Source organism: Cyprinus carpio, chromosome A20 (genome assembly GCF_018340385.1).
Source record: "Cyprinus carpio isolate SPL01 chromosome A20, ASM1834038v1, whole genome shotgun sequence".
Lineage (NCBI taxonomy): Eukaryota > Metazoa > Chordata > Actinopteri > Cypriniformes > Cyprinidae > Cyprinus > Cyprinus carpio.
The window spans coordinates 24,980,407-25,002,697 of record NC_056591.1 but is presented as its reverse complement, the minus strand read 5'-3'; the positions used below and the strand labels follow the sequence as shown (position 1 = coordinate 25,002,697).

Genomic DNA, 22,291 nt, shown 5'->3' with positions numbered 1-22,291 from the left:
GCCCGGGCTGCTACTCGAGTCATCTGGTACGTATTACCTGCACACATGCTCCAGACAGCACCGGCTGACATTCAGGGTTAAACAAATCCAGCCAGTACACAGGCAATAGATCAGTCCAACACCAGTGCTCTCACACTGGCTACTGTGTACATCCACTCTGCCTGTTTTTCTACAGCTGCAACAGACTGAACAGCATGTTCTAGCACAGCTTTTGTTTTGCTGCTGTCATACTAGCAGATTCTTCCAAGAGAACATAAAGTACATTAATTGCAAGGACAGTCTCTAAACCCTGAGGCTAAGGAGTAAGTTCACTCTAAAGTTGTGCCAGTTTTATGAACAATGTTTCAGAACAAAAACCTGTCTTTTTCACTAACCAGTCTAATTATCTAATTTAAATATGCAGTTGCAAATCAGGAGCTTACACAAAAATAAAAAGCGTGAGAGATCTCTAGCTGGGAAAGTTAGCACGGTCCAGTCACTCCTTCTGGCTCCAGAATTTTGCAAGTACACAGTAGCTGCGTATTTGTGAAATAACCATTTCTGCAAGCAAGATATAAATAAAGAATATTTAATTATATTACACTTTAAACATTAACAATCAAAATAATTAATTGATTTGAGTAGGGAAAACTTAAATTAAGCAAATAAATTCAAACTTTTATGAGTATTTAGAACTTTGTTTTTCTTTTGAGTTCACAAAACTGACACATTTTAAGAAATCTGATTGTTTAATTGTTTTTTAGTTTAATTAACTTATTAATTTAATTTGGATTAATTTAAATTTAACTAAAACTGAGCAGGAATTTCTATTTCCCACCATGCTTTTCCATGGTTTGCCATGGTTTCTTGGTTTAAGAACAGTACTGTATGTCAGATGTTTAACAATATATTGCCTTTATTCATTCAGTATTGGCTATGCTAATCAAAGCACGGTGTTACCAATTAGCAAGTTAGCATTTACTGAATTAACTAGTTATTGCTATAAGTTTCAATACTAAAAATATTTCAGTTAAATGTATGAGTTAACTTACTCAAATATTTAAAGTTAAGAGCAATTAACATATATGAGTACAAAATAAAAATCTGCTTACTTAAACTTTGAATTTATTAACTTAAAATTTTTGATGTAACTGATAACCCTAATTTTTTTTTTATGTTATTTCAACATATTCAGGTTTACAGTCTATAGTGTTGATGTTTTGCCATCATCTGAGACAAAAGGAAAAGCCCAAAATTGTAATGCATCTCACAAAACTTTAATTTTTATGGACCAAGCTAAACACCGTTGCCATTACCTGCCATTCCAGCGCTATCTTACGACCAATGTGTATGTATTTTACAAGGTGGCTAATTCGTACGACCTCACTCAAATCACCATTTTGTGTGATTTGTCTAGACCCCGGTGATTGATAGGTTTAGGGGCAGGGTTAGGTGTAGGTCATTTGTACAAATTCATATGAATTGTGCAACTCGTAAAATACATACGATTTAGCATACGAATGAGGTCGTACGAATTAGCCACCTCGTAAAATATGTATGAATTTGCAGTGAGATCGGGTTGGCCATTCCCCCGATCCTGTTTCATTTCAAGTTTGTCAAAATTAAGATGTATTGCAATTCATATGACTGCAATAAGTGAATTGTTGAATCAAATTCAGTTCATTTAATTTTTACTTTCTTCAATCAAATTTCAGTTTTTTATTCTCAGTAACCTCATTTATGTCTCAAACAACCTTGCAGCACATCCCAGATTTCTAATCACGTACTCTCTTTCTCTCTATAAATTAAATACAAATGAAATCTCCATTTATCTATAAAATCTTCAAACATCTATTTTTTAAAGCTTTGTTACAAGGCACAATATGTTAAACACTAAAGTCTGTCAAAATAAAAATTTGCAGTTCATATAAATGTCATGTTTATCTACAAAATTGTTTCATATTTTCCATTTCTTGACACTTATTTCAGTTATATTAATAGTTTTCAATTGATTTAATTGCCACTTTCCTAAATTAAAAATCAAATCACAAATTTTAACCTCAGCAGATTGATGATTTCTAATCACATATGCTAGGAGGTTCTGCACCAGCTGAGGAACTGCCATTGAGATGAATGGGAATGCTAACAGATAGCTCTTTCTAGGTATCACAGACCTCCTTGGATTGAACCAATAATCATATAATGGGTTAGCAGTCTAAATCACATATCACAATCTCAGATTATAAGTCTACAACCACAACTTAAAAAAAGTTATAAATGATGTGTCACTCACTGAATAGAAAATGGCTAAGAAATCAAAGACAGAAATGTGATGTTCTAGCAGATGTTATCTGTTAAATGCTGATTTATCAGCTTATGAAACGGGTCTTAAACAAGTAACGGCTAGCTCTGAGTTTCTCTCATGCATACGGGTTCCCCGCATGTACAGAAAGCTTGAAATCCTTTTAGTATTTACCCTCTGTCCGATTTCTCACTTCATCACATATCAATTGGAACTGACAGCATAATTATCAGATCATCCAGAATTGATCTTCATCCATGTGGGTCAGTTCCAAGAAAAAAGGGAGGGTGAAAAGGAATAAATAAAGGGGTGGAAGAAGAAAAAAAACAATCCTCTTTGGAGAGCTGGCGATGGTTCAGTCGTCTTGTCAGCGAGACACGTATGGTTACAGGGAGGCAGCAGTTTGGAGATTGCGTTCCGGGTGTTCCCTTGATGTACCCTGACAGGAACCAGATTCAGAGCCGAGTGGCGGCGTCTGAGCTCTTTTCTTTTTATTTGTCTGGCTCCTTTGGGTTTTTCCTGGCCCTGTAGGGTCGGTTCGGAGAGTCTAAGGCCATTTATGCAGCTTGCTAGTGGAAATAACAAATACAGGGAGAAAAAGTCTTAACTTTCTGTAACAGAGGAGGAGACCACAATCATGCTATTGTTCACAATAAAAAAAAAAAAAAAAAACAGAGGTCAATTTTGGTGTTTTTCAGATGGTTGTAAGTCTAAACAGATATCAACATATGTTACATAACAGCATTCATATGTGGCATGCATTTCTAAGTATGAAAAAAAAAATATCTAAATATTCAATAAAAGGTAACCAGAGCATTTATGCAATACATTTACAGTATACAGAACAAAAGCAGGAGTTTCAAGTTCATGATCATGACCATCAAACTTATTGGTAAATTCTTGATATCAAATGAATTATGTTACGTTAAATGTTCCCACTTCAAAAAATCATGTAAAATTGTAAAATTGCCTCCAAGTAACTTACATCTGATCCTAGTTTTTCCTATTGATCTATGATTATACTAAGAAACAATGTTGTGTAATATATAATTTATTAATTTACAGTCTTTGACAACTTTGAAAAAGTAGTTAGCAACCTACTAATGAAAAGTAGATTAAAAGTACATTAACAGTATTTTAATTCGAGGTGGGCAATAGAACATAGCTAAATTTGATATTTAGAAAAATTCTTTTAATAAAATAAAAACAAAATACAAAAAATGCTACAACAGATTAGTGAATCATTATTTTGAACCGCCTCATTTAAGTTTAAGGTCTGAACTAGCAATTCACTAAAATGAAACCGATTTACTAATGCTTCATATTTCAATTGGGGGTGGGCAGTACAATTAATATTTATAAATATTAAAAATATTTGTTAAAAACAGGATATCATAATATTTGTGTATCACTGAAAAAAAAATGAATAAAATAAAATGCTACAGTACATTGAACAAATGAGTGAATCATTCTTGATACAGTAAAAAAAATTAAGCATCCGAACAAACTACTCAATAAATGAACCAGACTTCCTAATGCTTCATATTTAAATTGGGGGGGGGGGGGCAACATTATAAAAACAAATTATGTTTTATTAAATTATTTTTTATAATTACTATACAAGTTCATTAAAATGAGCAAACAAACTATTCATTAAAGGGGTCATGTGTTGCGATTTCAAGTTTTCCTTTCTCTTTGGAGTGTTACAAGCTGTTCGTGCATAGATAAGATCCCTAAAGTTGCAAGGACTAAAGTCTCAAACCCAAAGAGATATTCTTTATGAAAGTTAAGACTCGTTCACACCCTCCTGAAACGCCTTGTTTAAACAAGCCCCCCACATGTCTAAGTCACGATGTGGGAAGATTTGCATAACGCCGCCCAAATGTTCACGAAAAGAAAGAATGCATAACTTTGATTCTCGCTGTAGTATTGTTACCGCCATTGAGACGCTGTGTGTTTTGTTGTGAAAGTGAAACTACTTTATTTGGCCTTCCAAAAGAGGATGCAACTAGAAATCAGTGGTTAAGTTGTATTTACAACACTGTTCCAGAACAGCTCAAAATTCAGATGTGTGCAGCGTATTTTACGGAGGACGAGGACTGGTAGCCTACAATGCCAGTGTTCTGATAAATAATGCTGACTCACAGCCTGTACGTACGTTTTCATATTTAAAGAATTTGCCACTGATGATTCAAACATGAGTTTTGAGCAGTGTAGAGTAGTGCTTGTTGTTTGTCCTTTCTCCAATCATAAATGCAGACATGGTTTTATGTTTATGCTGCACGATGCAACGCAACGCCTAAAAAGACAGTATAAGTCATTATAATGAGTAATTATGTCCCCTCTGGATGCTAAAAATGCCTCATTTGTAATGGGTTTTATTGGTTTTGTCTCGTCCCGCCAGGACACAGCATCACAGTATGGTAAGGGCGTAACATTTCCGTCACACAATTGAAGTATTTGACCAATCACAATGCACTGGATAGCTGGCCAATCAGCGTACACCTTGCTTTTTAGAATGATGAGCCTTGTAAAAATTGACGCGTTTCAGAAGGCGGGGCATAGAGGAGAAACAATAATGTACAGTATGTGGAAAATAATGTTTTTTTTTTAACCTTAAACCGCATAAACACATTTCATTACACCAAATACACAAAATAATGTTCTTTTTTAGCAACGTCATATGACCCCTTTAAAATGAGTCAGATTTACTAATAAGAGGGGATGTTTTAGAAGCATGTTTTCAATTACAAATAACATTCTGTGATGATACACTCCAGGAAAAGCAGAAGGAAAAAGTAGCGCACAAATTATTATTATCTTTTTTACAAAGGCTGGCATACAGTTATGCTACTGAACAACACAAAGTTAGCAGTGTCACTACTTTAGGCATGGTTCATATTTTTCAAAACCTGAATGTCTTTCTTTTTATCTGTGGAACTCTAAATAAATTATGAAAGTCAACTGACATTAATTTCATGGACAAACAGAACATCCCCTGTCTTTCATATGAAGCTTGTGGGAAGTTTGTTTGGGCACTTCACTGATTTATTCAGCATGATTTAATGACTGCATACTTTGGGCTTTATCTTAACAGTCAGGTCATCTCATTACATCACTGACTCTGAACTCTTCTGTGGAGAGCCACGGTTTGGCTCTCTCAGTGCCGTTCTGTTAATATGTTTAGCACAAAGATGGTCCAGGCCGACAGTAATTAGACTACATAGTAACACAAAACGATGGTTTTCACTTGAGAGTCAGTTCTAACCACCTCCACTCTGTGCTGCATTACGCGGTGCGGAACGGGGCCCGTCCTGTGCCAAATCTGTGCCTTTCACACCATTCTCAGACAGTTTTCCACCTCAAATGCCGAGAAAAAAAAAAACCCTGGTCGTGGGTGGTTTACAGGGGTCAGTCCACCGACAGAGTGCGCATTTCATGAGAACGCAGCCACTTAATTCTGAACCATTCGTCAGATTTACCCATTTACATGAGGACAGCTATCATTTTGTGCAAACGCTGACATTGATTAATGAGGCGTTTCAGTTAATAAGCAATACAAACAAATGAGAGGTCTTGAGAGAGAAGATGGTCCTCATTTAACTCCTGTTTGTTGTCTTACTGGGGTTCATAAAGATTGCTTCCATATGATTGCTGTATTAATTCAAGCAGAATCGGGTTGGGACTCGTGATTTAAAAGATTTGGTTTTTATTAGGTGGAAAAACAAACCTTGTAGTTTGAAACTACCAAAACACGGAAAATTCTATCCGCATGTTAAAATTTAGTTTGATATATATCCAGTAGGTTTGTGACTTTATCTGTGTTACAGTGCAGTGGATCAGACTTACTGAATATATGTATGTGTGTGTTACCATAAAATGTTCCCCATAATTTAGTGTCAATTTGCACCCGCTTTTTATTTTCAGAGTGTGCTAAAATATTTTTAAATCAAATTAGCGATGCCATAAATGACCATCTGATTGCCAGCAGGGATCCGTGCCATTTGGAGACGGAAAATTTAGATGTGCAATGAAAAATGATAAATTATTGAACAGAGACCAAAACATATCAGCACTCTGACTGACCCTTTTTTCCCCGCCTGAGTAAAAATATTAGCACAAAAAGTCCTTATTAATGGTGGCGATGTTATTTTAACTAGTTTGAATCACCTTTGGTCTCTGCCAGTCCCTGAGAGCTTATAAGTTCTTTCGTGCAACAGAAACAGCGCATGAAAAGTTTTCTCCACTGGTTTAACGCAACACTAGCAGAGAACAAGCACTCCCGTCTTCTCTACTTGAGCGCAGTGAAGCGGTGTGAGACAGAAATGACAGAGGAGGCAGCAGATCACCATGTGTCTCCTGAAAACCACCTGTCCACAAATTGTGATAATCAGTTAGTCTAAAATAATTAAGATTATTTGTCCAAATTCAATTAAGTGTAAAAGTCATTTCTTTTAACCACAGTTTATTCCCAGTGGCATCAGTATTTGAGTGTTGGAAAGCTGCTTTGAAAATTGATCTTGCCAAATTACAAGTTTCGAAGAGTCAACCTTTGGAAAAGGTACTACACTACAAACTACTAACAAATGCTAACTACCGGTGGGCAATATCTTTTAATAAAATGCAATATATCATCAGAGCTGTGTTTTTCTTAAATAAATAACAATGAGGGGATTTGTTTCAATGTATGAATCAACTGACCAATTAGGGAGACAGAGCATTAAATTTGAGAGGACAAATGTACACAATGCACGTCATGGCCAGGATTTCTATATTGCCTAAAATATCCAGGTTTTGGCTTTGTTTACACTGCACTGACCAATCATTGTATGACATCAAAGTACTGTGAGAGCTGCAGAGAGCATGGCTCCTTTCAAATCGTTCTCACGGTACTTTGATGTCATACACCGATCGGTATGTGCAGTGCCGCTTCAAGTCAAACACACCTAATATGTACAGCATTTGTATTTGCATCGCTTTGACCATTCTTTGTAGATCCTGCCTTCTCACATGCCACAATTGCTTGATTATGTACAATGCCTGCATGCTATTGGTCAAACTACTTTTCGATCATTACCTTCAGCAAGTATGAAGACAGGAAAACAAAGCCAAAACCTAGATTATTTAGGCAATATAGAAATCCTGGCCAAGAGACATGTCCGGGAAAAAGTGCACGTATGGTCACCCTAGATTACTGGACTTTCTGCACTTTATGAAAGAATATGATTCGATTATTGCCTCAGCTCACTTGATGTCATTTAAAAAGCTGTATTTTTAAAACATCTAAGCTAGTGCCACACAAAAATATCATTTGGGATCTCTACTTTTAGTTAGTTGACCTGTGGTGTGACATACTAAACCATTTCAAAAAGTATATTGCTAATTACTACAGGTTTATTATAAATACAATTCATTAAAAATAGCTGCAAGAAGCAATTTGGGGCCAAGCACCAAAGGTGCAGCAAGCATAGCAACCACTGCAAGCACTACAAGCATAACAGTCACAGCAAACACATCAAAGCACATTACACCGAACATAAGCTCTACAATGTGTATCTCAAAAGCACAAAACATTCTTATGATTTTGTATATAAGTGCGACACGTTATGTGCCACACTGGATTCATACACATGACCTACAGTAGATGGTTCGGGGCCTGTGGCTCAGCAGAGTGCACCACTCAGTCAGTGCACACTCATCATGCTGCTGAGGAAAGCATTCAGTGTGAGAATGATCACAAAAAAACATTACTTAGCATGTTGACCAAATTAGCATGCTGAGCCACGTTATTATACTAACATATTTTACAGTTAGTCTGATTCCTGAAGAGTCACATTACATAGAACGGCAACTGATTAGCATGTTAACAAATTACCACACTAAGCTAACTAGCATAAGTCAACAAACACAGGCACAGTCAACTTTGGAGAGGTATTTCTCAGGAGCTGTAGGAAATATAAAAAATCTGTTCAGTCATTTCTATGCGGCTAGGTCCAAAGATAATCTGATCAGATTTTGAACAAAATTGGACACAATTTGTAGGAGGAGTAGCAAAAAAAAAAAAAAGTCATTTACTTGGGGAAAAACAAAATGTTGGAAAATGAAAAATGAGATTTCAGAGGTTATAAGCGTTTTTTTGCAAAAGATTTTTATATCTCTGGAACACTAGGTGGCGCTGTCTTCAAACTTCTCAATTACCTTCAGTATAAGATGTCAATGATCCCTACCATTTTTTTTTTCAAATTGTTCAAAAGATATTGCAATTTATGACAAATTTCAAAATGGCAGACCGGCAGTTCATCTGATCTTGGCAGAATTGGTATCTTTGGATTCGGCATGGCGAAGGAATCCAACAATCATAATTTTCTGACTAACTTTTCAAAAGTTATAAACAAAAAAGTCAATTTTTGGTATCTCATGACCTGTAGGTGGTGCTGTTCCCAACTTTGGTATGGACCCTCAGATCATGGTGCTGATGAAGCGTACAGAGTTTATTTTCAGTTGACCAAAGTTTGGCCGAAATACAGCCTCTGAACCAATTTTGGGTCAACATTAAGTTCGCAACTTCGTTACTTTTGAACAAAGATGAATAGCAAAATTCAGTCATTTTTGTGTGGCTCGGCCCGAAGATCATCTAAACCTCTAAAATTTTGTAAGAATTGGACAAATTTGAAAGAAGGAGTAGCAAAAAAATAGAATAGAGACTAGAGTATTTACACTTTTAAAACCCCATTTGTCAAACCATAGGTCATTTAAAGTGAACTAAAAGGAAAAAATGTGACAAACACTTACAGAACCTAAAATATAATTATATACAAATATATATAAAATACAAAAACATACATTTTGATGTATTCATATGAATTTTATCACTTGCAGTAATGATTTCCATATGAAATATGCACACATCTGGTTTTCAAGTTCACCTTAATGTACTCAACGAGGCCTTAAAACGTTTAAAAAATACATTTTGCATAGCCAAAATTTTTAAACAAGTTGTCAAAATTTATTTTCAATGTATCGTTTTAAAGCATTAATCTTTAAATCTTCATAAAAGTTATGGTTTGATATATTCACACTGCACTAGCATGAAATAATCCATTCACTGACTTCCTGTTCAGCTAGAATAGTTGTTTCATGCTGTCATTTACTTAACACTTGTATAAAACTAAACTCTTTTTTTGAATTGAAAAGAATAAAATGCACTGGCATTTCGAGTCCTCTGACGTTGAAATCACAGAACCAGGTTTTGTTGCAGGACTTTACTAATTATCCCATGCCGAAACAAAAACAATACTTTCTGTGCGAGTTAGATTTCACTGCACAGCCATGCCCCTAAATGATGGCGGCATACATAATGACCTCAGCCAGGCCAAAGTAATTTTGGACGCCACTTTCAATCAGCGACATAACCACAAAACATTACAGTGATGCAGAGTGATGCTTTTGGAAATAACATCCTTCACTGTAAAATTATTATCAATATACGCATTGGGAAAACAGGTGGGAAAAACAACAAATACAAAAATGAAACCTCAAAGAGCAGATGACAGCTGGGACGTTTCATCTCAAACCACGGCAGAATGGATGATGGCAGCTGGATTATGATGCCGCTTGGAGGACTGCAGGCCGCCCCTTGTAATGCCCAGGAGCCTTTGAGTCTGTGAGTGGTTTTGCCTCCTTGGTAATAAGTAAGATACTGCATGCAGCCTCACAGCAAATGTCTGCAACGTGCCGCTAAAATTAACTCCCTGAAACCAGATGAAATTCCCAACAGAATAAACCCTCTTGACTCTGTTACACAAAGGGCTTCCAAGACCATTGGCTGAAAGAAAAGCAGCAGAAGGGGTAACCTAAGAAGTTAATTGACTTTTGTCTGGCATGCACATAGGGCATTGTGTTTCGGGCTCAAACAAGTGGCCCAAAACTGCATGTGAAATCTGAAAGTGACACATTTGGCATCGCCTCAATCTGTCAGTATACAGTCAAATACAGTCAATACATGAATGATTTAATTCAGAACTTCCATGGAAAATTCCATGTTTACAACTGTGTCTCTAGGATGTTTGGGTTGGTGCTTGTAAGCCGATGCCAACAATAATGTAAATTATCACATAAATTATCACCAAATTTTGAGGAATTAAAATTCAAATGGAAGAAACTATGATAATGAATTCCTAACCCTACAACAGTGCCAAAAATTCTGATAATGATGTTTCAGACAAAATTACATGACTGCTTTTCCACAACTTTGAATGTCACATATTCAGTCATTTTTATTTAATGTATCTGTGTAAAAAACGATCATGTTATCTTTAAAAGAATTCTATAAAATTAATAATTTTATGTCGAAAATATCTGACAAACTCCTAAACCTACAATGGTTTGGAAGTGCACGGGGTTTCATTGTGGGATATGGCACAATATAAGCATACATTCTGATCATTTCTTGGCATAAGTAACTTGCAATTATCATTAAAGGCCAGCAATAAATATTTTCTTTTTTTTATTCCATAATGTCAATATACACACATAATCAGATATGCCCCTTGGCAGCTGTGCTGTCTGATTATTTGATTACATTTTTTTATTTTTTATTTTTTGAAGATTATTCAGTGAACACATCTTTATAGCTTTGCTGATTGATTGCTAATTAAGGTTTGTATAAACAGATCAATTAGGACAGTTTAGAGATGCTTCAGTAGCTCTAGGATTTTCTTTGTTTTAAATTCAATCATTTTAATAAAATATATTTTTTATAGTTTGCACAGTCCCTTATCAATGCAAAGTCATAAATTATTTGTTTTTATGCTGATATTGTCCATCTTTTGTTTAACTTGTTTCTAAAATTTTGGAAGGCACTGTAAGTATGAGGTATATAAGTGATGTTTACATTAATACTAATTTATAAAAGCAAAGGTAGATGTTTCAGTTAATTTATTTTGAAAGCCTTTTTAGATTTTTAAAGCTTATTTTAAAATTCATACCTCAACTGAGTGTGATGCCAGCTCTTTCAAAGAACATTGCTTTCTGAAATAAATCTTTAGCGTTTTAAGTAATACCAGACCAGGAATTTCCTTAAAAGCAGGAACTGGAAGTTTGAGTGGGAGTTTTAACAGCGTTTGCAGGCTTTGTCCAGGTGGAAACACACACACACACACACACACACACACACACACACGCACTCTTACACACTCAGCTGGGCCTCACATGTTCATGGACGCCTTCCAACGGTTGTATTGGTAAGGACTTCCTCTCTGCTTACCTGTGTGCTTTTGGCAGCCATGAGGGTCATGGAGACCCTGAGGGAGAGCTGACCTTCTGTCTGACCCGCTCAGGCCAGACACGGGAGTTCCTTTCACCCACATCAAAGCAGCCATTTGTCTTATGTAATAAATAGTGGTCTAATTCTGAGGGACACCCATAAAAAGAGCTTATTTTTTCGTTTTGTTTTAAATTATGACTGGATCAAGAAAAGCAAGTGCAGAGCAGCATTATGTCCTCAGGCAGAAAAACCTTAAATTAATCATGTGGGGAAATGAAGAAGAAAAAATATATATATATATAATTCAGGAGGTTTCAGATAAAATCTCTCTGTACATAAATGATCAGTTGACTCATTGACCCTTTGCTGGAAAGAGCAATTAAAGGCCAGAGACAACAATCTAAGACATGAAACTCCCTAAAATAAATAAATGTAGGCTACTGCCCAAGGTCTTCCCTCTGTTTTAAACAAGATTTGTAAAAAGCAAAATACACATTTATATAAGTGTCCAGTTGTAACTTTATGGTTCGTGGTGTGCTGCAGCAAAGTGATTAAAGTCAGAGCTCAGCTAGTAATCAGACGGTTTCTCGTGCAAAGGAGGCGCTTTACCAATCTGTCTGTAATACGTGTAGGGTGCAATGAATATATACACACACAGATATATATATATATATATATATATATATATATATATATATATATATATATATATATATATATATATATATATATATATATATATATATATATACAAATCCGATTCCAAAAAATTAGGGACACTGTACAAATTGTGAGTAAAAAAGGAATGGAATAATTTACAAATCTCATAAACTTATATTTTATTCACAATAGAATATAGATAACATATCAAATGTTGAAAGTGAGACATTTTGAAATTTGGATTTCATGAGAGCTACACATTCCAAAAAAGTTGGGACAGGTAGCAATAAGAGGCCGGAAAAGTTAAATGTACATATAAGGAACAGCTGGAGGACCAATTTGCCACTTATTAGGTCAATTGGCAACATGATTGGGTATAAAAAGAGCCTCTCAGAGTGGCAGTGTCTCTCAGAAGTCAAGATGGGCAGAGGATCACCAATTCCCCCAATGCTGCGGCGAAAAATAGTGGAGCAATATCAGAAAGGAGTTTCTCAGAGAAAAATTGCAAAAAGTTTGAAGTTATCATCATCTACAATGCATAATATCATCAAAGATTCAGAGAATCTGGAACAATCTCTGTGCGTAAGGGTCAAGGCCGGAAAACCATACTAGATGCCCGTGATCTTCGGGCCCTTAGACGGCACTGCATCACATACAGGAATCCTACTGTAATGGAAATCACAACATGGGCTCAGGAATATTTCCAGAAAACATTGTCGGTGAACACAATCCACCGTGCCATTCACCGTTGCCGGCTAAAACTCTATAGGTCAAAAAAGAAGCCATATCTAAACATGATCCAGATGCGCAGGCGTTTTCTCTGGGCCAAGGCTCATTTAAAATGGACTGTGGCAAAGTGGAAAACTGTTCTGTGGTCAGACGAATCAAAATTTGAAGTTCTTTTTGGAAAACTGGGACGCCATGTCATCCAGACTAAAGAGGAAAAGGACAACCCAAGTTGTTATCAGCACTCAGTTCAGAAGCCTGCATCTCTGATGGTATGGGGTTGCATGAGTGCATGTGGCATGGGCAGCTTACACATCTGGAAAGGCACCATCAATGCTGAATAGTATATCCAAATTCTAGAACAACATATGCTCCCATCCAGACGTCGGCTCTTTCAGGGAAGACCTTGCATTTTCCAACATGACAATGTCAGACCACACAGTGGTAAACATGGCCTTGTCCCAACTTTTTTGAGATGTGTTGATGCCATGAAATTTAAAATCAACTTATTTTTCCCTTGAAATGATACATTTTCTCAGTTTAAACATTTGATATGTCATCTATGTTGTATTCTGAATAAAATATTGAAATTGGAAACGTCCACATCATAGCATTCTGTTTCTATTCACAATTTGTACAGTGTCCCAACTTTTTTGGATCCAGGTTTGTATTTGGAATCAGGTTTGTATATATATAATGTATATAAATATCTCATTAGAATAATATGTGATATAAATACATAAAAAATAAATACCTTAAACTTATTTATTACTTCAGGTAGTTGTCAAGGCAACATTTCTCATTTTCGTTTCGTTAAGTTGAAGTATTTAAAAACCTAATAATAATATATGTAAAAATAAAATATAACATATAAAATACATATATTTTTATTTTATTTTATATAAATAAAAATATATTTTTGGTTTAGTTTAATTAAGTTAAGTACTTAAATACTTAAAACTAAAAACTTACTTAAAACTTATATATTTTTATATAATTATATATATTATATTATTATATTAAAAATATAAAAATGACAAAACACAGCAAAATTACTAAAACGAAGTAAAATTAAAAATATAGAGAAAATACCCAAATTAAATGTAATTCAGAATATTAACAAAGGCCCCATTTACACTGCATGGTTCAAGTGACCCAATTCCGATTTTTTCCTCTCATGTGGCACAGATCGGATATGACCGGTGAACGTGTAAGAAGGAAAAAAACCGCATGGATTCCGATTTTCTCAGATCGGATTCAGGCCTCATTCATATGTGGTAATAAATCGGATATGAATCAGATACGTGCATTTGCGTGTGCCATGTAAGCAGACAAATCGGATATTCCCCAGTAAATGCGAGTCGTACGTCTTTAAAAAAAGTGACGTCAACTCAGGTGGACACCACCAACTGAGATCACATGACTTATTATAGGCGCGATGGAGGACGAAGGATACGCACAGTGGAGCAATGCGGAGTTTTCATGTCCTTTAAGTCTTTGGGGCGAAGAGACAGTGCAGGCAAAAATGCAGGGTTGTTACAGAAATAAATCCGTGTTTGAAGACATTTCACGAGATATGGGGAGGCACGGTTTAAGCGCTTTTTTCTCCGCCGTACAAGACCAATGTTTTGCTGATTTTTTTTTTTGTTGACTTTTCAATATATTATGGAAAGCAAAACACTGTATAATTTTATTTGCATCTGCATCCATTGTATTTCGCGCTGTTTTACTTCCTTTTCCGAGTCAGAACGTCTACGTTTGGTAGTTTCAGCAGTGTATAGTGTAAATGCAAAAATCGGATACGGGTCACTTTTAAAAAGATGATGTAAGCGGGTCGTCAAAAAAATCGGATATAGTCAGAAAATCGGATTTGGGCATCAAGACCTGCAGTGTAAATGCAGCCAAAAACTACAAAGTGTGATCAATTATACTAAAATAACACTGATGACAACTTAAATGTGACAACCTCAAAGAAACATGAACAAAACTATGCAAAGCAAAAAGTATACATCCCAGACTACAGTATAGATTTACTTGTAATGAGAATAAAGAGAACACTCTATAGTTACAGAGCCAAAACATTATTAATTAGAACCACAATTTCTTCTATTTTTTCCAGAATTCACCTCTAAAGGTGTTTCCTGCTTTTCTATCCGAGGTTCTCCTCTGTGGTCTCGCCTGCTCCCCAGATACTTGTTATAAATAGGAGCGCATTAAGTTTCTCTGGGTGGGGATAAATGACTAAATATGAGGCACATCTCTCTCTCTTTCTCCCACACCACGTGTGGCCTTGTGGGGCAAGGAGAGCAGCTCTGGCCCCTGTGATCTCCGGCAGAGCCTGGATGAGCTCTCTCTGTCAGGAGCAGAACCTCCCCACCCTCCTGCGGCCCATCAATCACTGCTGCAGGCTCTCTCAGATCTCCACGCAAAACCCTTCATTTACTCACTGGCTCTGTATGCTGCTTCACATGGGAACATTTAGGAAGGGGGAGAAAAGGCAAGAAGTCCCTTTGTCCCTGTGTTTTTGAGGAAGGGGGGTTGGATTTTCACGGATGCAATATAGTGGATAATCATCCATTATTAAGGATCTAACCCACAGATATTTAACAGATTTATAGCAGAATTACTTTTCTCTGCCTTTGCTGTAAATCACAAAGATTATGCAATTGATGAGGAACCTCCTGAGAAACTTAGGACTTTCTATCAGTCTAATGTGTTCTAAATAGTATTGCTGAAGTTAATGTGCATTAACCTTTTAGATGAACTGTTTAACATTTAATGCATGAATGGACTTTTATCTTACTATTGCATATATATTTATGTCAAAAAAGTCCAGAATGGTATTAATAACTTACATAACTTCAAAAATTAATGAAATGAAATTGCAATTAATTTTAGTTTTAGTATTGGTCACATTAACCTCATATTCATAATCACCTCCTCATATTCTTGAGCTGATTTTCTGCAAGCATTCTGAGAAGCACAGGATGGTGAAAAGTGTCTCTATATGACCGGTGGTTGACATAGAAGAGCTGAAAAACAAGATGACTTGAGTGACATCAGCCAGAAACAAAAGGCAGAGACATGAATCATCACAATATCTAATTTATTACATTTTTTTTTTTTTTTGGTTGATAAATAAATAAATAACTTGCTTGTTGTTTTGCTTGGTTACAGACCACACATAAAAAAGATACATATCATAAAATAAAATACAAATATAATAAAAACTGAGTATATAAAAAATTAAAAATAAATAAATGAAATTTAATAGAATGAATTATTTATTTATTTAATTAATTAATTTAAAAAAATTGTAAGTATATAAATGAACACTAGATTACTCTGTTCATTATGTTTTTACCAAATATAAACAAATAAATAAGTAAATAAGTAAAAATGTATAAATCTGTTAATTACTTAATTTTAAAATTAAGTATATAAAAGAACACTAGCTCACCAAAATAACCAAATAAAAAACCAATAAAGACCATAAAATAAAAAAAACTATATAAAAGTATTTAAAAAATGAAAACAATAAAAACAATAAAAATTAAATAAACACTAAATAAAATTAATTTATTCACTAAAAATGTTGTTACTTATCAATTAAAATATAAATAAAACGCATAAAATAAAAACTTTGAATAAATAAATAACATAAGCATTGAACTGTTTTGTACACTGAATTCTGTAATCCGTAATAAGTGTGTGACTAAATAATGATTTGTCAAATGCATCAGCCTATGAAAGCATTTAAAAAAACACAGCATTAAAGAAAAACGGCCAATGGGACTTATGGCAGCAATGATTGAAAAGCAAGATAACTGTTATTTAGACATGCGAGTGAGGGGAAAACGCTTAGTCAACGAAATCATCTAAACAGCAAATAGCAGGAGAGAGACACAGAGCGCTGAACCTGAGTGAGTGCTGCATGGCGTCTATTCTGAGCTGGCCAATGTTGACCTCATAACCCACTCACCAAACTAAAGGCCCTGTTTACTGGAAGCATGTCTCACAGCAGACAATAAAACTCCTCTGACCTACAGATCCCACGCATTTGACTGAGTTCCAAGGATCAGAGCCTCCAAACACACTGGTCCGCTGATGCCATGGAAAGAGTGAGGTGCTGGAGAATCATCACTGCTGATGCATACTGTATCATGTGATCAAGACTTTATCAAACACGTGGCTCATGTCAGAGAGCGATGACAAGTGACTATGATTATGGCATCACATCTCGATGTATTACGAGTGTTGTCAATGAGCTCTTTGTACATGTTAGTGAGCAATCCATAGTACATAATAGTAATTATATGGTCATCAGCATGGGTGACATTTTGGGGGGGCAAGAAATAAATCGCTCAAAAATGTATTTCTAAAAAAGTCTTTACGGAGCTTAGTATCAAAACAATGTCGATACAATGCATCAAAGCAGTCAGTACAGCACAGTCAAGAATAACTTAAAGAGGTTGCCAACTTTTACTAAACTGTGGGCTAGTTTTGATTAATTTGATTTAATTTTAACGGCGATGCTTCCCATTTTAAGTGTCTGTTGATTGCCTTTCATTTTCAACCAGAAATGTGCATGCTGCTTTTCTGATGTTTAATGAACATTTCCATGCGTTTTTTCCAGTTGCCAAATCCAGTCACTTGAAATGTGGCTATAAATGTGGAAATTTTGGACTCACTGCCACCAAATGTGAGACACGTAAAGACAAACAAAAAAAAAAATCAGTTGTAGGACTATATTCAAGCCAGTCATAGATTTCTGGAAATGAAATTACTGGTAGATATGGCCTGATCTCAGTAAAGCTTACACATGTTTTTGTTCATTGAACTGGATCTCGCTCTGAACGCGTGCTGTCTGTGGAGGCTTGGCCAATCCCAGTTCCAGAATAAATCACTGAGGGCTCTCACATTTGTCTTGTCCATTGCTATGGTTAACACTGTGTATATCATTGCTCTTTTGAGAGTGAATCCTGTATAAATATGCCGATTTAATTCCCGAAACTTTGAAGTGTGTATCTACCTGAAAAACAAAAGTTTCATACAAATTCCCTAGAAATGCCCATATAACTGAATATGGGCATGGACTCTAGCTCGCTATTTATGTTTATTGCTTCCTTACCAAATAAAAATAAATAAATAAATAACCAAACATTAAATAAAAACTATAAAACTGACAAAAAAGTAGCAAATTAGTACATCCCGCTTCAAATTCACACTCATGAGTTTAATAAATACCATTACTTCAATTCTGAATATTAAATAAATGTTTCAGATTCTGCTTGTTTGACTGCGCACTGCGTTATGCGACTGTCTTTTTATGAGGCCTGCTCCATGGTGTACTTCCTAGACCTCAGAACCTTGTGGTGATGGGGGGTTAAAGTCCCCGCCCACATCAAAAAGATCCCTGACCCCACAAGATGGCGGACAGCCGCCTGCCAACTGCGCCCCCTCAGCCCGGGATGTAATGATGGAGCCATCAAACAGCATTTATAATCCTGAAGCAGGACGTTTTTAAAGTGGTCAGCTCCAGGAGCACTGGAATTGTTGAGCGCAATTTGCGGTCGCTGCATTTTCTTGTAAAAGAGCAACGTCCTGGCAGAGTTCAATTCTGCCCCTTTTTCTAGTGCATTTGGAAATGCAGAAGACATTTTATATCGTATAACCATTTCATGCTAATTTGGGTTGAGGAAGAGTCATTTATATGGTTTTGAAATGGAAATGTTGGTGTATTAATATGACAAAATGACCTAATCATGCTTTTTCGTACCTGGAAAATGAAAACGATAGCTACTGCTGAAATTTCCACTGCTTCACCAACTCCAACCTGTATTAGAAAAAATCAAATAATGATAATTTTAATTCTAATTTTTCATTAGTATTATCATTATTAGTAACAGGCTGTAATAGGAGTTTTACTGTCAGTGAAATGTATAATTATAAAATATGTTGGTTCAATCATTCTGAGGTGGTCTCGAACATTATCGATTGAATCTATCAGGGATTTTCAAGCAAACCTGTCTTACTTTAGAAACTAAAATCAGTTTTCCTAGACAGACTTTACAAGTTTACACCTTATAAATGTGTCGTATTGTGGTAAAACTTTATGGCTTAAATTTCTATAGATTGACATTTTGCTCATTTTATGAATTTCAGGAAAAAACACTCGTATGTGCTATAGTCTGTTGTGAAGTCCTTTATCATCCATAGTTCTTCCCCTAGTGACCAACATTGGTAGCACAAGTCACAATATTTTTTTATGTTTCCTCTTGTGGAATGTTGAGAATGCAGAAAAAAATAACAAGGGCAACCATCAAAGTTATGCAAAACAATATTTATGGCATTTATTTTACAATAACAAGAAATATGTGGAAAATATGTTACTGTTCAATAGTTTGGGGTCAGTACGTTTATATATATATAATGCTTACCAAGGCAGTGTTACTTTAGTATTATTGACATAATAAAATAGTTTTGTTAATATTTTGAATTCGATTTTGTTTTTATATTTTCCATTTACGCTGAAAGTTTAGTTAACATTTTGCTGTGCGTTTTTCATAAATGTTTCTTATAAATGTAATTAATTGTGCTGCTTAATATTTTTGCGGAAGCCATGATACAAATTTTCAGGATTCTTTGAAGAACATAAAGTTCAAAAGAACAGCATTTATTTGAAATAGAATTCTTTTATAACACTATGAATGTCTTTACTGTCAATTTTGATCAATTTAATGAACTCTTGCTGAATAAAAGTATTAATTTATTTAAATCTTTCAAAAGTAGTGATGGAATAAGATGCATACACTTATTTTTCACCATTATTCAGCACTTCTACTTGTTTGTAGTTATGTGCATACATTTGTGTAAATTATATGCATTTTTTAAGTCTCAAACTTTGTTCTGACTTCCTTTGAATAATTACAACCCAATAAAAAACTAAAAAAGACCATCACAAAAATAACCAACACAAAACCAAAACATAAAATAAAATAAAGCCTTCTCGATTCGTTTGAAACTCACTGCTCTTTTCTCCTTAATAATGCACTTTGATTTCTAAATTAACAATCTTCATTCACAGATGCCTTTAAGAAGAACAGAGTGCCAAACAGCAGCAGTGCCAGGACAGACGGCCTTTGGGGTGTCGTGGGACAAACCAAATTAGAGCACTGTCTGTACAGGAAGGAAACGATTCAATATACTGTGCTATTACTTCCTGTTTAACATCCTTGTATTATAAACGAATAAAGGCAGGCTGGCCGGGATCTAAACACTGGCCTTTTTATTTATGTGTCTTGCCCTGGAAGTCGTTGGAAGCTGACGGGCTGCCAGAATCCCCATAGATATTTGCCTCGTGTGCACCGGAGGTTGTTCTCAACATGGCTGTGATAAAGGATAAATGATGTCTTAAGAGGCTCGCCCTCCGAAAACTCCACATATGTGTACCAAGCTTAAAAATACAAGCCTTTGAATACAACCCCCTCACATATTGAGGGCTTCATAAATCACTCACACACACACACACACACACACACACACACACACACACACACACACACTCTTGGCACGTCATCAGACGGCCCTCTGGTGACTACTCCTACCTGTCATTCTAGAGAAGCCACGAGTTAATTAATGTATAGCAATCGAATTCCTCACCCTCAGGACGAACACACAGTCTCTGTATCTCGACTTCCCCGGGATTATTTTTCTTGGTCCTTGTTATGCTAAGCCGCAGCGCGCGTTTGGATATTTATGGATCTGTAAAAATGCACAAGGACGAATTAAAACTCAACTGCTGGGACAGCCCCTGAATAAACAGGAGTGTTTATTCATACGATCTGGGGTTTGATGCGTTTTCGCTGGATGACAGATGAATTTATCAGCTTCACTTTTGTCACATACTGTAGCTCCATCATGCTCTGTAAAGCTTTTCAGGGGAAGTTTAAAACCCTGCAATGTGAATATATTATTTAACTCTTGCAAACATCTGTATATATAATGTCCCATTCTGGTGTAGAAAATCAAGGTCATGTCGTATACACATTTACTGTAGGTTCTCTACACAACATATGCATTGTTATGCAATTTCTATCTATTTATATGCTAATTTTTATGCGCTATTTAAAATTAGGGATGTGAATCATACTAATCAAACTTAACGATTCTAGATCTGATTCAATTAAAAGTTCTATTAACAATTATTTTAGTTTTTTTTTGAGTAAGAAATAAATTGATTTACAGTTCATATAAGCTCCACTGAAACTTACACAAACTGTCAGGAGTTGATTTAGTGCTGTCAACTGATTAAAAATCATACTAATTACATATTAATTACATATATTAATTGAATAGACATTCAATTAATTATTTTTCTCTCATTCTCGCTCTCTATATATACGTCTTATAGTGTATTTTAATATACATGTAGAATTTCTTACATTACACATATATAAAACAATATATAACAAAAGTGTATTATTAAATTATTAAGTTAATATATAATAATATACATTAATATTATACAGATTTTTATATATATATATATACATACATACACACACACACACACACACACATATATATACACACACACACACACACATTATAGATATGGTGTATATTGTAATATATACATATCATATACATTATTTCAGGGGGGAAAAGAATGGAATTACATTGCATAATAATGAGGGCATTTAAAAATAATAATTTTTTAATGCATTAAACAAATAAAAATTAGGTAACATTTGTCATTAATTTAATTTTTATAATATACTACTGACAAAACTCAAAATGTGTGTCTTTAAACTGATCATAACACCAATTTAAGTCTCACAAGCCTTAAGTACTGCATAAAAGACTATAAGCTCTATTTGTTTGATTCACTATACGGGCCCGGCTCAAAAGAGTCATTTGTCCAAGAACTGAAACACCCTGATCATGCTGAATGGTTTTGATTCACCAAAATGAACCGGTCCATGAGACTCATTCATTTGGAAATTGAACTACAATAATTGTGCTGTATGTTTCTGATTCGCTAATAAGAAAGCGCCAATAACAGTCATCACTGCTTGTGCTGCTTATGTTGCACTATACATTCAAATTTTTAATCTGGAGAATCAGTATATAAAATATAAACCAATAAAAACGATCCATTAAGGTGCTGTTATAGTAGTTCAACCCAAGTTTTCTTAAAATAGAATCTTTATGTCTTAAGGCCCTTTCACACATGCACAATGCTTTGAACTCTAAGGTGTTCAGAGTTTTAATGATTTAACTTTGCTGCTGACCTTTCAAGCCAATGACTACCAGAGAAATATTCATGTCCATCTTTACAATGAAAAGTCCAGCTT

The 22,291-nt window shown here is 35.2% G+C and overlaps 1 long non-coding RNA gene across 1 annotated transcript; it reads right to left on the bottom strand.

Moving 5' to 3' along the window:
- Window positions 1-1,527: 1,527 nt before the first annotated feature.
- LOC122149038 lies at window positions 1,528-20,647 on the bottom strand. Its single transcript, XR_006162807.1, has 3 exons — window positions 20,595-20,647; window positions 18,712-18,768; window positions 1,528-2,850 (listed from the first exon to the last, which is right to left on the bottom strand). It is a non-coding gene; the product is annotated as an uncharacterized LOC122149038 (long non-coding RNA).
- Window positions 20,648-22,291: the final 1,644 nt, after the last annotated feature.